Below are 20,282 nucleotides of genomic sequence, written 5' to 3' on the forward strand. Positions count from 1 at the left end.
TAGGATATTCGAGCGAGTAGCTCGAATTATCATTAAAGACAGTTGCCCTGGGTCCCACAAGCGTTTGTCAATGTGCTAATTTATTACACCTTAAATAAAACCACAAATCGTATAAACGCCTGTCCGTACGAGTGGTCTGTAGGTTGACTACGCCCATGGACGCTTGCCGCAAGGACAGCACAGTGCGCAACTCGACTCAATTCAATTCAACTCAAACCATGAACTGGCTGCTGTTGGTTGCGGTTATACCCTGTAAAACAGCTGTGCAAATGTGTGCTTAACACGCAGCAGATAGAAGAGTCTGAGACTTGAAATTGGAAAAGTAATTTGTCCATCAAAGCCTTGAGCCTTGATTTTTATCTCAAAGAATTCAAGAAAACAGAATTGCAACTGTTTGAACAGAATTCTTGTTATATGCCCAGTAGCCTTTCTGTATTCCTGCAGGTTCTGTATAATAGATGCGCCCTCTTTAAATAGTTTATTGTAGTATTGAAGTAGCAGCAAATCCACTCTCCTTTATTCGAAGAAAAACTCTTGCACTATCGCCTTTCATTTGTCTATCGATATGTGCTTTATCGATACATCGAGTGATTTGCAAATGTTCTTGGATTATTATCGATTGTATGCACATATCGCAATAAGTTATTCAAATTGAACAGAGGTACTTCCTTGACTTATCGAATCTATTTATAGCATATCGATGAGTGTCATTTATCGCCCTTCATTTGTCTATCGATATGTGGGATATCGATACATCGAGTGCATGCAATCGATATTGCAATAAGTTATTCAAATTTAACGGAGATACTTATTCAACTCGAATATATTTAAAGCGTGTCGAGTAATGTTTACATTTCTATAGCACACTTGGCTCAATATGAAGGATATATATATAAGGATATTTATATGATAATAGATTGTTTATTCATCAATTTTAAAGCTTTTCAAGCTAGAGGCACAGTTGGCACGTTTAAAGAAAAAGATTTCAATTTACAGGGCATCCGCTCGGTCGGTCATGCCTGCCAAGAGTAGTTGTTGTTGTTGTTGGTTTGCAGAAACCGGAAATGCGCAAAACTAACGGCAAATGGCAAATGGCAACAGCAAGAGGAACAGGCAGCATCTGCACTTCGAACGGGTCGACACATCGAGAAAGTTGCCACAACGGGCAATAGAAGGGGGGGTGGGTTGATAAAGGTAATGGGTGAAACGGGTGTAGAGTAGGGGGGAGGGGGGAGGGGGGACTAAATGTCATGGTTATGTTAACATGCGGTGCAAATGCAACGGAAATGGCAGTTAAAACTTTTTGCGGACGCGCAATTAAAGCAAATTAATGCAAAATCCATGGGAAAGGGGGCAGGGGCGGTTGGCTAGCGTGGGGGGTGGGGAAGGGTCAGCTTGCTGTTGATGATGATTTGATGGCTGCAGTGGAGGCGACAGCGGCAACCGCGTTGCATGTGGCAGCAATCAGCAAAGCTGTAAATTATCAAACACGAAACGAAGCATGCGGCAACATTTTCAGGGGGCAAAAAGGAGCAGCAACAGCAGCCAAATGCTGCATGTGGCAAGCTGCATAAATGCATGAATATGAAGAGTTGCAAGTGCGGGCTACATGCCACAAACAGTTGCAGATGAAATCGAAATTGGCAGCACGTCAATAAGCTGACGCACAATGTGGAGCGGGTGTGAGGGGTGGGAAGGGGGTAGGGGGGGTGTAGCACTCGCAACATGCAACATGTCGGCTGTGGCCGTGGCATGTGGCACGTGGCACGCACATTAAACGTAGCGACGGAAAGGGGCAGGGGAGAGGGAGAGGGAGGGGGAGTGGGAGGAGAAGGGAGCTGAGGAGCTGTAAGAATGGGGAAGGGTTCGCCAAAGCCTTGGGGCATGTCTTGAACAGGGCTTTGTCTGCGGCTCTATCGACTTAATTGCTATTCTAAACATGTTGCACTTCATTGTTGCCACACGATGCCAAAGCCTGGCCAACACACACACACACACACACACACGCACACACACACACACACAAAGAGAGAATTCTAGTCGAACGCCTTGTCACGTTGCGGTAATTAAATTATGTGCAGCTGCGGGAGGTTCCGACAATAGCCCATGTGCGCTGCTCACTTGAGGGCTACCGAAAGGGTGGTCGTGTTGAGCGGGAGGGAGCGGGAGGGGGGGGGGGGGGGGGGGGGGGGGGGGGGATTGGTGCGAACGGACTCGAAGACATTGCGTCAAATTAAGTTTGTCTCCGGCGTGTGCAAGACCGAATGCGCACTAATTTCAGAGACCTCGACCTCGACTCGAGTCCAGGTTGGCATAGAATTTCGCCAAGTTATTTGCGGCGGCGGCCCGACGGCAATTTGTGCTGTGCCTCTTCTGGCAGCAGCTGCCATAACTGTTTGGGAATTTCAAGCGAAAATTATTTAAGCACTGTGCGCTAAGCTAGACCACAAGGCAGGTCGCTGGGCTGCATGTTTCGGCTTTTTCATTTCATTTGCAGCTTATTCGATGCATGTCCTCCATGTTCACTTTAACTGAGGGCATAGGATATTAGGCCTTTTAATTATTTATTTTGTCAATGGCTCTATGTCCTCCATGTTCACTTTGCTCGTACGGACAATACTCTTCTAACTCTTCTTTCTCTGCTTCTCTTTGACATATTTTAAAAGCGGAACTCTCCTCGGAACAGGACACAAAGTGGAACCCTGCCTGTTTAATTCATCCATATTCGCTGTCCTCCATGTTCACTTTTCTATGCACAAATCATTACATATATATATACCTAAATACATATATATCTACTACATATATATATATAAATGTAATAAGTATATGTAAGCCCATAAAGCTCTTTGCTGCTTCCTCACAGCTCTCCTCCATATTCAGTTTGTCATATGAAAATTATTTGCTGCAGCCCTGGCTACATTAACGGAAAGGCAAACTTCTGCAGCCTGCGTCCAGTTCGTCCAGCAGGCAGTCCTTTATTATCCTAGCTCATTGTTAGACTCTTTGGTCTTTGGCCTTTGGTCCTTGCCTTTGCACATTTCACTTTGCGAATGCTACAACAACTGCAAATACGAGTACTTAATATTTATTTATTTATTTGCCAGCCCTGGTCGTGCCACCTGCCACCTGCCACCCGTCTTTTCTGTCCCTTTGTCTGGCTGGCAAACTCATGTGTTGCAGGCTTTTTCATCAGTTCAGTTGGCCGGGCTGCAGAACAGGACACGCTGGGCCAATTTGCAGTCCTTTTAATTAGTTTGTGCACAGGCCACAAAACTCTCGACTGCATAAATAAATACATTTATAAATTGTTAAACAAATACGCATATCAAGCAAAGAATTCAATTATGCATACCTAATTGCATTTGCCACACCTCACACACACACTCTGCCCTGAATTCTACTTCTTCTTATTCATAGTCTTTTGGGATTTACCCAAAACCAGTTCTGAAATATAAGCTAGATTGTGGCAGCAGAAAAGGAAACACAACAACTTTAAACGGACTGCTAATCGCGCTCGTATAATCTCATAATATATTCAACTGTTTTCTAGATCGAATGACTGACCAACTGATTGACCGACTGACTGACTGAATGATGATCAATCGTTACCCCAAACGGTTGAAGGTTCTTGCAACATTCCACCCGCAAAAGTGGAAATATGGCGGAAAACGATCTAGTGAAACCTTTAAAGGGAGTGCTAATCGGGCTCGTATAATCTCTATTCCAATGTTTTCTAGATGGAATGACTAATTGATTGACCGACTGACTGACTGATTGACGATCAATCGATATCCCAAACGGTTAGAGGTTCTTGCAACAATCCACCCGCAAGAGTGGAAAAATGGCGAAAAACGATCTAGTGAAACCTTTATTTTTACCAAACGTTTGGCCTCACATTCATTTTCAAAAGATCTTTCTTTAAATAATAAATAATTTGATTTGTGTTTCACGCTTTTCGCGAAATCCATTCTGCTTGGTGGAAATGGGGCTTAAAGGTTCGCTGAATGGAATTTCGGGCTCTAGCTCGTTTCCAAGGCTATTTCTGAAATGTTCGTTAATCCTTCTGCATTGGAAAAGCGAATGCGAAGTTTGTTTTGCTCAAAGTGAAAAACTTGACAAATGCTAGTACTAAATAAACGGCTGAGATTTAAAAAGCAACTCAAAAAAATGGTTAATATGAGAACCGATTTATTTGGGATTTGTTACATTTCCAACAATTTTGTTTGCAATAGGCAAAGATATAATTCTCCGGCAAAGGACGAAAGTAATACAAATTGTAAAGTTGCTGAAATTGCATTAAAAATTGTGCCCACATTTGGTTTCCCAGTTGGTTTCGTATATTCTCCGGCTGAATTAATGTTTAAAAGATTGTCGAATGAAATGAAACTGATTTCAAAATGTTGGCGCTTAATGTTTTTTTATGTCCAATGTGACAGTTGTTATGGGTTCTTGATGCTGCTCGCGGCACTTTCCTATAATGCGTTCAGTTTTATTACATATTGTGAGTTTATTGTGAACCACACAAGCAGCATGGCAATTTTTGTTAAAAATATAGAAAACGTAACTATTTTCAGAGAAAGGAAACCAAAGCTGGCATACACTTGCGTCCATGGCATTTTATTAAAGTTCATTTATAGTTCTGAAGTTCTCGAGTAGCTGAAGAAACTTGATCCCTAACTTAATATTATTTGCTTTGCTTTCTTTTCTAAATACTTTCCTAAGCTTCTCACTTTTCTAAGTGCTTCTCCCTTTTGTAGACACAGCTAAGGCGGCTTGTGGAGGTATTTTTGTAGATCATGATCAAAGTTTCTTTCTCTAACAAAATCTAATTGGATAAGTGCAAGTTTCTTTCTTGACATGCCACAAAAACAAAGTTTCTTTCTTGAAAACCTTCCACTAAATACTTTTATCGTACAAATGGGTGTTAGAAAATTTACAGAGGTGTCTTCTTCTTAAGGTTTCTTTCTGTTCCTAATTGCTTTGCAGATTGTATATGGACCACCCAGAGTTAGGGTATTCGCAGATGGTGAGAAACAGCAACATGCATGGACGAAATGCCCCAGAGCCCAATAAGGGATGATGGGAATTTTGCTAAGAATTTTTCATTTCCTTTTACTCAGCGTGTGTGTGTCAAGTGTGGGGAATGGTGGGCGGGGCCATCGATGTTATTGCTGCCCCAACGTGCCTGTCCCAAACCCCCACCCCAAACCCCTTTCCCATGCCAAGCCCGTCCGCAAGACAATTTCCAAAGCTGATGCTGTCCTATTCAGACACTAACAAAAACACGCACTACAATTGTATTCGGAGCATTCAATATAACTCTCTGGCATTGCTTGGAAGCATGCCGCATATCATTTGGTATATTTGGTATATTTGGTATATTTTGTATATTGTCATATGTTGCAGCCAATGGCCGAGCTGTGTTAGATACTTCAAATATGGGGCGCATATTGCCAGCCAACCAGGAGCAGATTTTGGGATCATAATGTTCAAGTTGTGATATTATTTGTATTGATAAAAGGCATATATATATAATATATATATACACACCTAATTTCTGATCAGCATCAATAGCCGAGTCGATCTAGCCATGTCCGTCCGTCCGTCTGTCTGTCAGTATGTATGAACGCAAGGATCTCAGAACCTATAAGAGCTAGAAACCTGAAGGTAGGTGCTCCTAGTGCCTGCGCAGATCGAGTTTGTTTCCGATAATCGATAACTTGCCCCCTTTCCAAGCAATCGATAAAAGTATCGATATCGATATCCTGTTTTTTGGGCAATTTTGGTAAATAATAAGAGCTAGAGTCACCAAACTTGACATATAGCTTCTAAACTAGAATATATATATGCATTTGATGTTGGAAGAGGAGGGTTCAGGGTATTCCCTAGTCGGGAGCTCCCGTCTAGAACCTCTTACTTGTTTATTTTCAAACCGTGTCAAATCAAAACCGTAAAAGGCATTTGATAAGTCGTGATATTAACGCTTACCTGATTCAATTTCTTGTTTATAGCTGATGTAAACCCCTAACTGATTCTAGTTGCAGCAAGTTTTGTATGGGGGATTTATTTAATCCATAAAAATTAATTTAAATGTGACCCAATTTTTTGCAGAACTTAAATATAGACGCCTTGGCTAATTTGAGTTCTCCATAGATTCTGATAGAAGGACTTGAGTTTCTGTCATTATCAGAATTGAAATGTATTCCATTCTCGCACTTCTTCAATTTGCGTGTTGTTAACACTAAAGTTTGCAGCCCCAAATAGCTTACTTTTCGTACAAACTTTGTACGTTTCACATAATTATTATTGCGAACTTCATTTGGTTACGCTTCTTTTCTTCTGTCCTGTTCCGTTTTTTTTTTTTTTTTGCCATAAACTTTGATTGTCAAATGACAACTTTCAAATGGTTTTCCCCCCTCTCCACTTCCCCTTTCTCCCCCTCCGAGCGCTGTCATGTACAATAAATGAAATCAAAAAGGCAAAACCGATTACAAAACTTGTCAAAGTTGTTTGCTTGGCCGACAATCTACTGATAATTACTATCTGGGGAGCACTAACTTATAGCCGAAAGTCTCTTTGCTACCCCAGCTCCCCATCCCCCCCCCCCCCCCCCTGCCACCTACCTGTCTGCCCTGCCCTGCCCTGCCCTGTGCTTCTTGTGAATACTTGGCGGCGTCTTGAACTTTGCCCTAGCAAAAGGTTACTCTGTTTCGCTCATAAAAGTGCTAGCTATGGATAGTTGGAATACCCAGATGAACTGAGGTCCACGTAACGCTAATATACTTAGCTCTTTGCGCCTATCTGAACTGAGCTCAATCAGAAGTTGTCAAGCTGAAACTTGTGGCAACTGAATTTCGAGTCGTCTAGAATCCGTCCATATAAGCCTTATCCAAGCACGTGTGTTTTTAGCAAAATCCCAATGCGAAGTCAGCTGATCAAAATTGAATGTGCCTGCTTCTCTTTATGCTTTATTTTATTCTGCCTCCAGCTGATCTATACTATAACTGCATATATTATCGATATAAAATCTGATGAATATGTGTTGGGAAAAGTCTGCTGGCTTTTCTTAACTTCTCACAACTTTTACTTTTGTTACTCTTAGCGATATTGTCTTCTTTTCAACATCAATTCGAAATCAATTCAGACATCGCTTGAATCTAATACTTAAGTACTATTTATGACAATTTTGTGGAGCTATAAGAAACGCGCTGTCTTCCAGTTTAAGCTTAATATCTGGATATATTGACTTCTTTAACCTGATCAATTTGCTTACTTATTAATTCAATGATGTATTTTCGTTCTCCAACTCGAATCCAACTGCCTTATTATCGTATGCTCCTGCTATTCTGTTACCCTCACTGTTACTTAACAGACATTTAACATTTTATCGACCGCAACAGGCCTATCGATAACTTCAGCTGGCAGAGTTGCCAGGCCTACCTATATACATAAATATAGAGTATCTACAAGTCACATTATTTGTTAGCTAACTGTTTTTCCTATGAGTAGAGGGAGGGGAGGGCGGGAGAGGGAGGACGGGTAGCTGACAATCAGCGAATCGAAATCGGAAAAGGCAAAACGTGTGTCAGCAGAAAACGCTGAAACTGAGCTCAGGACGCGCGCCTGACAACGAAAAAGGAAAAACTTGCAAGTTGTCAGCCTTGCCACGCCCACATTTACTTGTACTCTATATATATACATATATACTCTATATACTCTATACTCTATGATAAATAGAAATATATTTGTGTTGTAGTTTGTGTGCGTTCTTTGGACGATATTTAACTTTTCATAACTCATCTAACTAATATTGCAATTTAGGGCCAAATATTTGTTGACAACACGCACACGCACACACATGGCACATGGCTGTTTAAGAGGAGGGGGGCGGGGGGACTTGGTTAAGAGGGGGCGTGGCACATGTGACAACCCTGTTGACTTGTCCCAAAAAAAAAAACGTCTCGCTCGAATATTACTTCTTGACTGTTGCAAGCATTTGCTTCTGACAAACTTGCGGGCCAGCCAGAGAGAAGTGGGTCGGTGGGAGGGAGGGAGGTAGGGAGGTAGGGGGTTAGGGGTATTTGGTTGCACTTGCAGCGCATTGCAACTGTGCACTAATTAAATATGATAAATATGAGACGAGCAACTTTTTGCGGCGCGTGTCAACAGCCGAGATGCGGGATTTATCAGCTGCAACCCAGCAACAACATCCCCCCCCCCCCCCTCCCTCCCTCTTCACCCCTCGCTCTCCTGCCACAGCCACTGTCAGAGCTTATAAAGTTGCATGTTTGCGTCTTAAGCTGCAACAGAATTTGGGGCGCAACTTGAGAAATCCAACAAATTAGCAGCTCTCCCAAGCGATTCGACTTAAGTCTTAACAGCTAATTAGTCTGGAGTTTGGGGAGAGGGAAAAAGAGAGGCAGAAAGAGAGAGAGAGAGGAGGAGACAGAAAGATAAAGAGAGTTGCCGAGCTGGAGAGATAGAGAGAGAAGGAGGAGAGAGAGAGAGAGAGAGAGAGAGAGAGAGAGAGAGAGAGAGAGAGCGAGAAATGTTAATGTTGATGAAAATATCTCCTAAAACAAACTAAATTTGCCATATAAGAGCCTACTTTTCGACCGATTCTTCCTATATATGTAGCTATATAAAGGAGTGCGATAAGATTTGGATCATATAACAGCAGGATAGTGTAACTAATAAATGAAGAGTTTGGTCTAGATATGGATACAAGAACTAACTTTTCGATCGATTCTTTCTATATATCAGCTAAATGATATAGTCATGCGATCTGACCGGTTGCGACAGACATATGCATATATAATCCCACATTTTTTAACATTTTAAGTGCCAAGTGTGCATTAAATGTGGCCCTTACTTCGAGGTCGTGTTACTTGACCCTACGGCGTTTATGTAGATCAAAGCAACTCGCTCGATCAGCTGTTTATTTAAAGAAGCGCTACTTTTGCCAATGGAACATCAATATGTGAAATTTGAAAATGTGACATTTCTCAAGCTTTGTGAAAACGTAGTGCTGATGTCAGCCCAGGCCGTTAACAGACCCCAAATACCAAGCCGAGGCCACAGCCTCGATTGCTTCTCAGCATAGTCGACATATGCATACATATGTAGATGGGCAGCTTCGCCTTTTGGCTGGGACAATAAAAGCCAAATGTGAAATCAAAAACTGCTGCGCACAATTAGCAAAAGTCAGGCGAAGGACAATGACAATGACAAGAAGAGGGTCAGGGTCAGGGACAGGGGCAGGGACAGGCACAAGGACACGAGACGGAAAGGTGGCCGCAGAAATCAGGATGTCGGTCCCAGGTTGCCACATGACAAATGTTTGCACTTGTTGTTGCTGTTGTTGTTGCTGTTGTTGTTGTTGTTGTTGTTGCTGGCGACAATTTTGGGCCGGGTGGCCATCTGCCACTCGGCCACGACTCGGCAAGTTTTTCGATTATGCGCTCGTAAAACTTGCCTCGTTTGTTGCAGGCACAAATATCCTTTGTCCGTGCAAAAACAAAAGCCACATGTTGCCCCGACCCAGGCCAGGTTATGCCAATGTCATAAACAAGTAATAAAACAAAATGTCGCGCTCTGATTACCATGTGATCATCATCAAAATCCGCTGCCCCGCCTTCAAGTTTTGCCCCAACCCAGGCAACCCAGACACCCTCAACTTCCCTTTTTTGTCTGATTTGAGTCCAGGACTGGTTCCAGCAAACCTTTTGGCTGATCACATTAAAGTTGTGTTAGTAGAAGAAGCTTCAGGGTATGCCCTAGTCGAGCACACCCGACTCGAGCTCTTTCCATTTTATGATATGCAGACGAAGTTATGATGGTAAAAGCTAACTTTATCTTCATGTTAGAGCAGAATGTTAGTTAATCTATAAGATGCATTTTCACATATTTAGCTAGCCACATTACCTGGCCAGATATTTGAAACTCGAATACGCATTTCTTGGCACGAGCTGTTCTTCCATATGCCTGCAGCAGGCAGAGAGAGGGAGAGAGAGAGAGAGGAGAGAGAGGGAGAGAGAGAGAGACAGAGAGAGACTATATAGTTAGTCCCCTGTTTGGCTTTATATTAAATTTGTCGATCGCTGGCAGCCAACTTCATGAAGGACCCTCGTCGTGTTTGTTGTCGGTGCGAGGGTCTCGCGGCCAGAGCCAATTGCTTTGACCCTCAGTTGACGGGGGAGACAAGACGAGGTCAAGACGGGGCCAAGACGGAGCCAAGACGGGGCCAAGACGGGGCCAAGACGAGGTCAAGACGGGGTCAAGACGGGGCCGACGCAATGTGTTTATTGTTGTTCGTCTATTTTTGGCACGTTTTGTTTGTTCGTGCAACATTTGCCACAGACACACACACACACACATACGCACACATACGCACACATACGCACACATACATAGATTCTGATAGAAGGACTTGAGTTTCTGTCATTATCAGAATTGAAATGTATTCCATTCTCGCACTTCTTCAATTTGCGTGTTGTTAACACTAAAGTTTGCAGCCCCAAATAGCTTACTTTTCGTACAAACTTTGTACGTTTCACATAATTATTATTGCGAACTTCATTTGGTTACGCTTCTTTTCTTCTGTCCTGTTCCGTTTTTTTTTTTTTTTTGCCATAAACTTTGATTGTCAAATGACAACTTTCAAATGGTTTTCCCCCCTCTCCACTTCCCCTTTCTCCCCCTCCGAGCGCTGTCATGTACAATAAATGAAATCAAAAAGGCAAAACCGATTACAAAACTTGTCAAAGTTGTTTGCTTGGCCGACAATCTACTGATAATTACTATCTGGGGAGCACTAACTTATAGCCGAAAGTCTCTTTGCTACCCCAGCTCCCCATCCCCCCCCCCCCCCCCCTGCCACCTACCTGTCTGCCCTGCCCTGCCCTGCCCTGTGCTTCTTGTGAATACTTTGCGGCGTCTTGAACTTTGCCCTAGCAAAAGGTTACTCTGTTTCGCTCATAAAAGTGCTAGCTATGGATAGTTGGAATACCCAGATGAACTGAGGTCCACGTAACGCTAATATACTTAGCTCTTTGCGCCTATCTGAACTGAGCTCAATCAGAAGTTGTCAAGCTGAAACTTGTGGCAACTGAATTTCGAGTCGTCTAGAATCCGTCCATATAAGCCTTATCCAAGCACGTGTGTTTTTAGCAAAATCCCAATGCGAAGTCAGCTGATCAAAATTGAATGTGCCTGCTTCTCTTTATGCTTTATTTTATTCTGCCTCCAGCTGATCTATACTATAACTGCATATATTATCGATATAAAATCTGATGAATATGTGTTGGGAAAAGTCTGCTGGCTTTTCTTAACTTCTCACAACTTTTACTTTTGTTACTCTTAGCGATATTGTCTTCTTTTCAACATCAATTCGAAATCAATTCAGACATCGCTTGAATCTAATACTTAAGTACTATTTATGACAATTTTGTGGAGCTATAAGAAACGCGCTGTCTTCCAGTTTAAGCTTAATATCTGGATATATTGACTTCTTTAACCTGATCAATTTGCTTACTTATTAATTCAATGATGTATTTTCGTTCTCCAACTCGAATCCAACTGCCTTATTATCGTATGCTCCTGCTATTCTGTTACCCTCACTGTTACTTAACAGACATTTAACATTTTATCGACCGCAACAGGCCTATCGATAACTTCAGCTGGCAGAGTTGCCAGGCCTACCTATATACATAAATATAGAGTATCTACAAGTCACATTATTTGTTAGCTAACTGTTTTTCCTATGAGTAGAGGGAGGGGAGGGCGGGAGAGGGAGGACGGGTAGCTGACAATCAGCGAATCGAAATCGGAAAAGGCAAAACGTGTGTCAGCAGAAAACGCTGAAACTGAGCTCAGGACGCGCGCCTGACAACGAAAAAGGAAAAACTTGCAAGTTGTCAGCCTTGCCACGCCCACATTTACTTGTACTCTATATATATACATATATACTCTATATACTCTATATACTCTATGATAAATAGAAATATATTTGTGTTGTAGTTTGTGTGCGTTCTTTGGACGATATTTAACTTTTCATAACTCATCTAACTAATATTGCAATTTAGGGCCAAATATTTGTTGACAACACGCACACGCACACACATGGCACATGGCTGTTTAAGAGGAGGGGGGCGGGGGGACTTGGTTAAGAGGGGGCGTGGCACATGTGACAACCCTGTTGACTTGTCCCAAAAAAAAAAACGTCTCGCTCGAATATTACTTCTTGACTGTTGCAAGCATTTGCTTCTGACAAACTTGCGGGCCAGCCAGAGAGAAGTGGGGCGGTGGGAGGGAGGGAGGTAGGGAGGTAGGGGGTTAGGGGTATTTGGTTGCACTTGCAGCGCATTGCAACTGTGCACTAATTAAATATGATAAATATGAGACGAGCAACTTTTTGCGGCGCGTGTCAACAGCCGAGATGCGGGATTTATCAGCTGCAACCCAGCAACAACATCCCCCCCCCCCCCCTCCCTCCCTCTTCACCCCTCGCTCTCCTGCCACAGCCACTGTCAGAGCTTATAAAGTTGCATGTTTGCGTCTTAAGCTGCAACAGAATTTGGGGCGCAACTTGAGAAATCCAACAAATTAGCAGCTCTCCCAAGCGATTCGACTTAAGTCTTAACAGCTAATTAGTCTGGAGTTTGGGGAGAGGGAAAAAGAGAGGCAGAAAGAGAGAGAGAGAGGAGGAGACAGAAAGATAAAGAGAGTTGCCGAGCTGGAGAGATAGAGAGAGAAGGAGGAGAGAGAGAGAGAGAGAGAGAGAGAGAGAGAGAGAGAGAGAGAGCGAGAAATGTTAATGTTGATGAAAATATCTCCTAAAACAAACTAAATTTGCCATATAAGAGCCTACTTTTCGACCGATTCTTCCTATATATGTAGCTATATAAAGGAGTGCGATAAGATTTGGATCATATAACAGCAGGATAGTGTAACTAATAAATGAAGAGTTTGGTCTAGATATGGATACAAGAACTAACTTTTCGATCGATTCTTTCTATATATCAGCTAAATGATATAGTCATGCGATCTGACCGGTTGCGACAGACATATGCATATATAATCCCACATTTTTTAACATTTTAAGTGCCAAGTGTGCATTAAATGTGGCCCTTACTTCGAGGTCGTGTTACTTGACCCTACGGCGTTTATGTAGATCAAAGCAACTCGCTCGATCAGCTGTTTATTTAAAGAAGCGCTACTTTTGCCAATGGAACATCAATATGTGAAATTTGAAAATGTGACATTTCTCAAGCTTTGTGAAAACGTAGTGCTGATGTCAGCCCAGGCCGTTAACAGACCCCAAATACCAAGCCGAGGCCACAGCCTCGATTGCTTCTCAGCATAGTCGACATATGCATACATATGTAGATGGGCAGCTTCGCCTTTTGGCTGGGACAATAAAAGCCAAATGTGAAATCAAAAACTGCTGCGCACAATTAGCAAAAGTCAGGCGAAGGACAATGACAATGACAAGAAGAGGGTCAGGGTCAGGGACAGGGGCAGGGACAGGCACAAGGACACGAGACGGAAAGGTGGCCGCAGAAATCAGGATGTCGGTCCCAGGTTGCCACATGACAAATGTTTGCACTTGTTGTTGCTGTTGTTGTTGCTGTTGTTGTTGTTGTTGTTGTTGCTGGCGACAATTTTGGGCCGGGTGGCCATCTGCCACTCGGCCACGACTCGGCAAGTTTTTCGATTATGCGCTCGTAAAACTTGCCTCGTTTGTTGCAGGCACAAATATCCTTTGTCCGTGCAAAAACAAAAGCCACATGTTGCCCCGACCCAGGCCAGGTTATGCCAATGTCATAAACAAGTAATAAAACAAAATGTCGCGCTCTGATTACCATGTGATCATCATCAAAATCCGCTGCCCCGCCTTCAAGTTTTGCCCCAACCCAGGCAACCCAGACACCCTCAACTTCCCTTTTTTGTCTGATTTGAGTCCAGGACTGGTTCCAGCAAACCTTTTGGCTGATCACATTAAAGTTGTGTTAGTAGAAGAAGCTTCAGGGTATGCCCTAGTCGAGCACACCCGACTCGAGCTCTTTCCATTTTATGATATGCAGACGAAGTTATGATGGTAAAAGCTAACTTTATCTTCATGTTAGAGCAGAATGTTAGTTAATCTATAAGATGCATTTTCACATATTTAGCTAGCCACATTACCTGGCCAGATATTTGAAACTCGAATACGCATTTCTTGGCACGAGCTGTTCTTCCATATGCCTGCAGCAGGCAGAGAGAGGGAGAGAGAGAGAGAGGAGAGAGAGGGAGAGAGAGAGAGAGACAGAGAGAGACTATATAGTTAGTCCCCTGTTTGGCTTTATATTAAATTTGTCGATCGCTGGCAGCCAACTTCATGAAGGACCCTCGTCGTGGTTGTTGTCGGTGCGAGGGTCTCGCGGCCAGAGCCAATTGCTTTGACCCTCAGTTGACGGGGGAGACAAGACGAGGTCAAGACGGGGCCAAGACGGAGCCAAGACGGGGCCAAGACGGGGCCAAGACGAGGTCAAGACGGGGTCAAGACGGGGCCGACGCAATGTGTTTATTGTTGTTCGTCTATTTTTGGCACGTTTTGTTTGTTCGTGCAACATTTGCCACAGACACACACACACACACATACGCACACATACGCACACATACGCACACATACACACACACATATGTATGTATGTATGTATGTGCGTGTGTGTGTGTGTGTGTGTGTGTGTGTGTGTGTGTGTGTGTGTGTGTGTGTGTGTGTGGTGTGTGTGTGTGTGTGTGTGTGTGTGTGTGTGTGTGTGTGTGTGTGTGTGTGTGTGTGTGTGTGTGTGTGTGTGTGTGTGTGTGTGTGTGTGTGTGTGTGTGTGTGTGTGTGTGTGTGTGTGTGTGTGTGTGTGTGTGTGTGTGTGTGTGTGTGTGTGTGTGTGTGTGTGTGTGTGTGTGTGTGTGTGTGTGTGTGTGTGTGTGTGTGTGTGTGTGTGTGTGTGTGTGTGTGTGTGTGTGTGTGTGTGTGTGTGTGTGTGTGTGTGTGTGTGTGTGTGTGTGTGTGTGTGTGTGTGTGTGTGTGTGTGTGTGTGTGTGTGTGTGTGTGTGTGTGTGTGTGTGTGTGTGTGTGTGTGTGTGTGTGTGTGTGTGTGTGTGTGTGTGTGTGTGTGTGTGTGTGTGTGTGTGTGTGTGTGTGTGTGTGTGTGTGTGTGTGTGTGTGTGTGTGTGTGTGTGTGTGTGTGTGTGTGTGTGTGTGTGTGTGTGTGTGTGGTGTGTGTGTGTGTGTGTGTGTGTGTGTGTGTGTGTGTGTGTGTGTGTGTGTGTGTGTGTGTGTGTGTGTGTGTGTGTGTGTGTGTGTGTGTGTGTGTGTGTGTGTGTGTGTGTGTGTGTGTGTGTGTGTGTGTGTGTGTGTGTGTGTGTGTGTGTGTGTGTGTGTGTGTGTGTGTGTGTGTGTGTGTGTGTGTGTGTGTGTGTGTGTGTGTGTGTGTGTGTGTGTGTGTGTGTGTGTGTGTGTGTGTGTGTGTGTGTGTGTGTGTGTGTGTGTGTGTGTGTGTGTGTGTGTGTGTGTGTGTGTGTGTGTGTGTGTGTGTGTGTGTGTGTGTGTGTGTGTGTGTGTGTGTGTGTGTGTGTGTGTGTGTGTGTGTGTGTGTGTGTGTGTGTGTGTGTGTGTGTGTGTGTGTGTGTGTGTGTGTGTGTGTGTGTGTGTGTGTGGTGTGTGTGTGTGTGTGTGTGTGTGTGTGTGTGTGTGTGTGTGTGTGTGTGTGTGTGTGTGTGTGTGTGTGTGTGTGTGTGTGTGTGTGTGTGTGTGTGTGTGTGTGTGTGTGTGTGTGTGTGTGTGTGTGTGTGTGTGTGTGTGTGTGTGTGTGTGTGTGTGTGTGTGTGTGTGTGTGTGTGTGTGGTGTGTGTGTGTGTGTGTGTGTGTGTGTGTGTGTGTGTGTGTGTGTGTGTGTGTGTGTGTGTGTGTGTGTGTGTGTGTGTGTGTGTGTGTGTGTGTGTGTGTGTGTGTGTGTGTGTGTGTGTGTGTGTGTGTGCTTGTATCTTAAGGTGTATCGTGTTTGTTTATGCATGCAGACATTAAAGTCGCATCCCTGATGAGCTCAAGCCCAGCTTCAATCCCTGCTCGGGCGCCTGCCCCTGTCCCTGCTCGGGCGCCTGCCCCTGTCCCTGCTCGGGCGCCTGCCCCTGTCCCTGCTCGGGCGCCTGCCCCTGTCCCTGCTCGGGCGCCTGCCCTTGTGCCTGCTCGGGCGCCTGCTACTGCTTCGCTTTCATTTTGTGCCGCAGCCACATGTCGTCTTACGTCGTCGTCCTGGCCTACACAAACAATTCATTTTTAATGCAAATATTTTTCTTTATTTTTTTTGCATTTCGGCCTGAAGTCATCTTTTCTTCAGCTTTCGACGCTGTGGCAGGTGCTGACGTCGACGTCGACGCCGACTGCGGACCGGATCAAAGGTTAAAATAAACTGGGACACGTCATGTAAATGTTTACACATCATCACCAACATTCAGCTAAGCAAACATATCGACCTCATCGAGAGCTACCCTTGCCCGCAGCCAACCCGCCCCCCTCCCTCCCTTCTGCACTGCGCTTGGCTTGGGACATTGGCATCTGAGTGGCAGCTGGAGGGAGGGGGGAGGGTGTTTCAGTTTTGGGGCTAGGGGGGAACGACATTATTGGCGCATATGTTCAACACAAATTCCACAGATTGATGTTGGAATTTTTTTATTAGCATTTTCAACTTACCCGCCCAGTTTTGGCCACGCCCATGCGCGACATGGAAACTGGTTGCGTTCGACCCCCCTTCCCACCCTTTCTACCCCTCGCCCTTGTTGCCAAACAAAGGCATTTTTCAATTGTTTTTTGTGTGTGTGTTTTTTTTTTATTTACTTTGATTTTCTGTGAGCGAGTTTATGAGCCTAAGAGCGTAAATCGATTGATTTCATGTTGATTACATTGATTTGTGCTCGTCGTCGTCGTTGTTGTTGTTGTTGTTGTTGTTGCTGTTGTTGCTGTGTTTGTAAGCCGCTTAAAGCTGAGCATTGCCCACAGATGTGCTGGCAACTCGCTTGTTGACTCGGCAACCCTCTTAGCCATCTATCAGGTGGATGGGCCATTCCAGAAGTCCTCACTCGCTTGACTTTACGCACGAATTCCGACTATGTTGTTGTTTGTCCAAATTCACATAAGAACAATTGAAGACTTCACTTTCAGCCCGATGCAGAGATGCTTAAAAATAATATCATTATTTTAGTAGCCCCACATACACACATTCTCGTTCCAAGGCCAAGTTATGAATTCAGAGACAACAATAGCTAGAGACTTGTTGTCTTGCACGTAATCCAGCCTAGTGCACGAAGTTATCGTAATTGTCATCGATAAAGATAACAAATCGACAAGCATGCCCGTAACTCGCTGTTTAAGGGCAAAGCCCTTGGCTATTCATAGATCGGGAATACTTTATCTTATGCATACCTGCCATTTATATAGCCTGCTATTTGCTGTGGCTTTAACGCAAGCAGTACAACAATTGCCTGAGTGCGAAGTGAATATTTTATGTTTTATTTACAAAAGTAGTTTATAGATCAAATATGTATGTTAGATTTAAGGGTTGCAAAGTTGTATTATGTTTATGGATTAGTGATATGAACCAATGCATCTCAGGATCTGTCGCACTGCCTAGTTTCCAACACGACTGCTACTGAAAAGGTGCCGATTCCAGGTGCCAGAAGCAGAAGCTTAGAAGTCATGGGCATACCTAAATAGATTAAAAGAAGATTAGAACATTCGTTTTTTGATTCGCCCCAAGACAAGAGTAAAAAAATGTGAGAACGTAGGCTATTTATGAGTAAAACCCAAAGCAAGCAATCTGACAAATATGTCATTTCCAAGAATAAGTTTTAGTTATATTTTATTTGGATACAACTTTGATGCGAATTTACTTTTACAGGGCGATAGTGATAGAATTCGTAGCAGAAAGTTAAAAGACGAATGAATTTCATAGTTGTTGAAATAATGAGTGAAATTTCGTTGCACAACACTGTGTTGTACAGCACTGTACAGCACTAAAATACACACAAACACGCATTCAAACAAAAGTTACAAAGGTATAAACAATTTGACGCCATAAAAACTCTACGAAAAAGAAAATCATGATTCATTTCTGGTATTAGATATGAGGAAAAGGGCAAAAAAATATATATATATAATTCCCACTTGGACAGGACTAAAAGGCGAGGACGTAGACCTTGAATACTTTGAGCACGAGCTCAGAGAAATATTTCATTTATTATACGCAAAAAAAAGAATGTTTGGGTCAAGTCGATATATAATAATCAAAGTAATCGAAATACGAATCAAGACAGAAACTTATTTGTTATTAAAGAAATACTTAGTCGACGATTAGAATGAAAAATGTCTGCCGATGTTTTTAAAAAGAGTAGCAATAGAATTGGGCTAGAAGTCATGAGAGGATATTCAGAGAAAATTGGGAAACTATTTTGTAACCAGGCGAATAACAGCAGCTGGTCAAGCCCCAAATTAGATATAGCATTAGCTAAAAAGAAAGAAAGTTATTCGATTTTCCCCCTAGAAAAGACTAAAAGGCGAGGACGTAAAACATTAATGAAACCCAAAGGTAAAAGGCTGCGAAATAGTGCAAAAAAGTATATCAAATGTCAAGAAGAAGCGGAAAATATCGAACATAAAATTCGTTCAGCGAGGACCTCTTTTATCACACAAATCCTCAAGATCCACGCCAGTTAATAAAAACAACAAGAAATTAATAAACCAAATGTATGAAATGTTTTCAGAGCTCACTCGGAATGCGGCTGAGAATGGATGCAAAATATACACATAAATTAAAAGGCAATAGTGATAGCAGTAGTAGCAGAAGGTTACGAGTCAGAAGCGAATATTATAATAATACAGGCAAGCACTTTTCCAAAGAAAATAAAATAAGCATAGTTTTCGGTGCAGCCAGATTCCAGCTGGATATAAACTAGCCCAAAGATGGGCATGCAAATATTCCGCTCAATCAAAGAAGGATCGAAGCATCAGGCATTTGGTATAGTTAATCCTGGCACATTAATAAAAGTCAAGCATTCAGAACCAAGAAAAAAAACCGAATAGATTAGAGAAATTGTTAAGTAAAACCTCTGGCAGTGTCTTCTTTAACTAGAACTCTTTGACGACGCGTAAATAAAAGTAACTCGCATTAAGATAGATTTCCCATATATTGGGCGACAATACACACACACAAACACACACACACACTAGAAAAAAAGTGGAAAAGACCAAGTCTAAAAAACGTGCAAAAATATATAGAAAAAAGTATAAGAACGTGTAAAAAAGATATGTATAGAAAAAGTGTAAATAAAAACTATTCAAATGAAGTACAAAATAATTGTAAGAAAAAAGACAGGCTGCCAACGAGGAGTCTCGCACACAGACTGAGAGGCAGGAACAATTGTCGACTTTGAGGTAAACTTTACAAAAACACAGCGTTGATTATACGAAATCGAAAGCAAGACAGCGTATCGATACATTTACAATAGCTGCCCTGCGTTGCTTAACAAACGATAGGCACGAGTTGTGCAAATTCTATCGATAAAACATCGATTAGTTGCGAATCGATGCGAGCTTTGCGCACAGACAATATTTAGCTAAAAAAAAAACAAGTGAAATCCTTCATGAAATAACTATTTGGAGCTGTCTTTAATCTGTTAATGGAGCAACTTTAGTTGACTGCCGAAAACGTTATCCTTTCACAGTTCGAAGCGCCCGCTGCAACATCCTGAAGAGGGACAGGGCGGAAAAATAACACAAGAGTTCGCTGCTAAAGGATTTGGCGGACTTTAACTTGCCAAATGATGACGTACACGTTCGGCTGATGAACGGCTGGCAACAAAAGCAACTGGAAAATAGAAATTTGAAAATCTGCAAATAGAATAGTCCGGGAAAGACGGGTGGGAAATTTTCTATTACGTATGCCAAACACGACACGAAACTTAAAAACTTTGCACGATAAGCCAAAGCACTGGCGCAGGGGGCCAGGGGGCCAGGGGGGTGGGCTGACGGAAATGGATTAGGAGCTGGGCCACTCAGTCAGTCAACTGCTCAGTGTCAACGATGAGAAGCGCGGAGAAGGGTACGCCAAACGAATCAAATAGGGCAGAGTGGGAAAAAGCATGAAAATACAAAGTGAAATGAGCGCCAAATAGAAGAAAGCCGAAGGTTGGCTATGTGATTGCAAGGGGTGCCAAATTGTCAAAAAAAAAAGCTCAAGAAAGTCGCC

General features: G+C 43.1%; 1 protein-coding gene and 1 long non-coding RNA gene across 3 annotated transcripts in view; one reads left to right on the plus strand and one right to left on the minus strand.

Moving 5' to 3' along the window:
- LOC115768441 overlaps positions 1 to 20,282 on the plus strand; it is a 63,739-nt gene that overhangs the window by 31,522 nt on the left and 11,935 nt on the right. The window lies entirely within an intron of this gene.
- Positions 16,907 to 20,282, minus strand: part of LOC115768436 (peptide transporter family 1) — a 52,511-nt gene continuing 49,135 nt past the window's right edge. The window contains exons 7-8 of one of the 2 annotated variants that reach the window (XR_004018558.1): positions 17,462 to 17,744; positions 16,907 to 17,215 (exon numbers count right to left, since the gene is read on the minus strand). The gene's annotated coding sequence lies outside the window, so the exon portion shown is untranslated. Of the gene's footprint in view, positions 17,216 to 17,459; positions 17,745 to 20,282 lie in introns of those variants that run through there. The other variant, XM_030712996.1, reaches the window with a different exon arrangement.

Source organism: Drosophila novamexicana, unplaced genomic scaffold (genome assembly GCF_003285875.2).
Source record: "Drosophila novamexicana strain 15010-1031.04,08,12 unplaced genomic scaffold, DnovRS2.1 tig00001783-arrow-arrow-pilon, whole genome shotgun sequence".
NCBI lineage: Eukaryota > Metazoa > Arthropoda > Insecta > Diptera > Drosophilidae > Drosophila > Drosophila novamexicana.